The sequence below is a fragment of the Ornithorhynchus anatinus genome, chromosome 11 (assembly GCF_004115215.2).
Source record: "Ornithorhynchus anatinus isolate Pmale09 chromosome 11, mOrnAna1.pri.v4, whole genome shotgun sequence".
Lineage (NCBI taxonomy): Eukaryota > Metazoa > Chordata > Mammalia > Monotremata > Ornithorhynchidae > Ornithorhynchus > Ornithorhynchus anatinus.
Genome location: NC_041738.1, coordinates 4,974,729 through 4,977,962, shown reverse-complemented (window position 1 = coordinate 4,977,962; position 3,234 = coordinate 4,974,729). Strand labels below are relative to the sequence as shown.

General features: G+C 43.6%; 1 non-coding gene across 1 annotated transcript; it reads left to right on the top strand.

Moving 5' to 3' along the window:
• The first annotated feature begins 2,016 nt into the window (after positions 1–2,016).
• LOC114815378 lies at positions 2,017–2,154 on the top strand. Its single transcript, XR_003763140.1, has one exon. It is a non-coding gene; the product is annotated as a small nucleolar RNA SNORA7 (small nucleolar RNA).
• The last annotated feature ends 1,080 nt before the right edge of the window (positions 2,155–3,234 follow it).

Here is a 3,234-nt window from a genome sequence, read left to right as displayed (position 1 = left end):
AAGACTTCCGATATCCTCTCGGCTTTGAATTCCAACTCTTAATGCCTCCTGAAGCTCTCTGCATTAATGTATGACGTCCTTTTGGTAAGCGGACAGGGTCTGCTCCCAAACCCTCCTGCCGATGGCTTTATGAGCTTAATTTATTCTTTTTAATATAAAATCTCATTACCTGAACATGCTCCCACCTCCTTCGCTTTTACCTTTGATATAAGAACAGAGGGAAACCCAAATCAAACCCTTAAATAAAGTCTGTAATCATCTCTCACTTTCTCATGCTTTTCAAATTTCTAAACAAAATTAAGTCAAAATACCTCGCAGGCTTCTTGAGTGGGAACAGGGGAGAGACAGAACGTTACGGGGCAGAGCCACGGGGGACGTGATTACTTTCAGAAGGAGAATATCTTTAGCTTGATGAGAGTCTCTCATGGTTATTTTGCTTAGCTGCTCCAAGTGGGTTGGAGCTGGTTGGGGGGAGGAGGGTGAAACCTGGGTAAAAATCTCCCTTTTTGAAATAAGTCCCGAGCACAGACAACTGCCTAACTTTGATGTATTTTTAAAAGCCTATTTTTTCTAAAGAGTTAATTTCCATAAAATGAAAATTGGCAATCACTTTACAAACACTATAATGGGAAGATTATTTTATTCCCAAGAAGCGGAAAGAGTTTGGGCTAAGTTAGGGTCATGGTTTGGGGGAGAGGTCATGGTTGGAGGAGACCACTCTGAGAATGGGTTGTCATGGTGAGAAGCTGTCGAGGTTGGAGTGAGGAGAGGTCGCAGAAGTGGGAAGCAGTGTGGTCTAGTGGAAAGAACACAGGCCTGGGAGTCAGAGGACCTGGGTTCTAATCCCGGATCTGCCACTCGTCTACTGTGTGACGTTGGGTAGGCCATTTCATTTCTCTTAACATAATATCAAATTTGATATTTGCTCCAACCCCGGAGCACTTATGAACATATCTTCAAATTACACATTATAAATTACTTATAGATTTACATAAATTTTAATTTAATTACTTTTAATTGCATGTTTATTCATATTAACGTCTGTCTCCCGCTCTAGATTGTAAACTTGCTCTGGGCAGGGAACACGTCTGCTAATTCTGTTGGATTGTACTCCCCTAAGTGCTTAGTACAGGACTCTGTATAGAGTAAGCTCTCAATAAATACCTTTGATCGACTGACTGATTGATTCTCTGTGCCTCAGTTATCTCATCTGTACAGTAGGGATGAAACACCCATCCTCCATCCCTTTTATATTACGAACTGTGAGACACGGACTGTGTCCCCCCTAAATAACTTCTATCTCCTACAGTGCTGGGCACATAGTAAGCATTTATCAAATGAAACAATTACTATTTTTACTACTAAAAATGATAATAATGATGATAGTAATAACATTAAGAAGAAGAGGAAGGCTGGTTCAGAGTCCCTCAGGGTCTGGGCAAGATTAGCGTGGGTCTGGTTAAACGAGTGAAGGGCTGTTCTGAGACACAGACCAGAGAAAACTCTCCCTTGAGCTCAGTTCATGACTGCATTTGCGAGGAGAGTCATCTCGAAGGAGTTATGGGAGGATGCGCAAAACGTGAGCGGCTGGCTAATCTTCCACTCTTCAACAAAGGGTAGTTTCCTGGTGACCCTTTTTCTTTATATCCCACCAGTTAATACGGGGCTTTACAAGCCACCCTCCTCTGATCGGTTGTCCCAGGGCAGCATGGTACCTTATGAGATTAGGGTACAGATGTTCTATAAATTGGGGGATAATTACCAGGTTTCCTTTTTATCTTTTTCAGGTTAAGTAAAAATTTGGAGATTTCATGGCCTAGTGCACCGAGCATGGGCCTGAAAGTCAAGAAACTATGGATCTAGTTTGCCCCGGCCTGCTCTGCTATCTTGGGCATTTCTTAACTTCTCTGGGTTTTAGGTTCCTCATCTGTAAAATGAAAATAAACTACATGCTAACTCACTTTTAAAATCGTGAGCGCCCTGAAAGACAGGGCTCATGTTCAATCTTATTATCCTGTCCTCTCATGGTCGCACCTGGAGAGTTTCCAGTACTCTACCAGTCTCGGCTACGGGAGGGAGAGTCAAGCAGAGGCCTACCCATTCCATTCCTAGGTTGGACAGTGGCTAGCGAGTGGAAGGCAATCTGCTACAAGTCAAAACTCACCTGTGCTGGGCAGCAGCGGCATGGGAGAGAGTCGAGGGCAGAGACTCAAGTTTACTGCGTCGAAGGAGGCACTGATAAACCACTTCTGTATTTTTACCAATAAAACTCTATGGAATTACTACCAGAACGATTGCAGATGGAGAGCGGGGAGTTCTGGGAGAGATGTGTATGTGGTGTCGCTATGGGTGGGAAATGACTCGACGGCATAAGACAAGACCCCAACACTTCTCCCACTGCTTTGGCATTCTATGTTTGCTTATAAAAGACGCCATCATTCAATTAATAATTAATTATGGTGTTTATTTAACCAAAAATTAAATTAGGGTCCCCACTCCTCAAAGTGGTTGCCCTTTCCTCTTCCCATCAGTCAGTCTTGATTGGTATTTATTAAGCACTTACTCTGTGCAGAGCGTTGTACTAAGAAAAGTACCAATAGAGTAAGTAGGCCCGATCCCTGCCCTTAAGGTGCTTATAATCAAGAAATTCCAGACCACTAGCTACTAGGCCTTCAATCAGCTCACTCCCCACTTCTCATCTTCACTGCTCAATTCTGTACAGACAGAATTGGAGACGGTGGAATTCCCCCCATCCTGAGCTCTGGTGTAGTTACAATTCATTGAGAAACAAATGAATTGTTCCCCCATCGGGTGGGGATGATGCTCTTTTCCAGTACATTTCTGGCATGGGAGACCCTGGCTTGGCCCAGAAAAAACTGGGTCTCTTTCCCACTAGTCACTTTTATTTCCCCTATCCCTAAATTTAATGTCTGTCTTCTCCCGTAGACGATGAGCTCTCTGTGGCAGGGATCGCATCTACCAACTCTACTGTATTTGTGCTTTCCCAAACTCTGTGTACATGTGCTTTCACACAGTAAGAACTCAGTTTCATTCATTCAATCGTGTTTATTGTGCAGAGCACTGTACTAAGCACTTGGGAGAGTACAGCATAACAATAAACAGACACATTCCGGGCCCACAACTAGCTTACAGCCTAGAAGGGCAGTAAATATCACTGATCGATGGATCGATTGATCCGCTGGCATTTTGCCACCCCGTCCCAGCCTAGCCAAA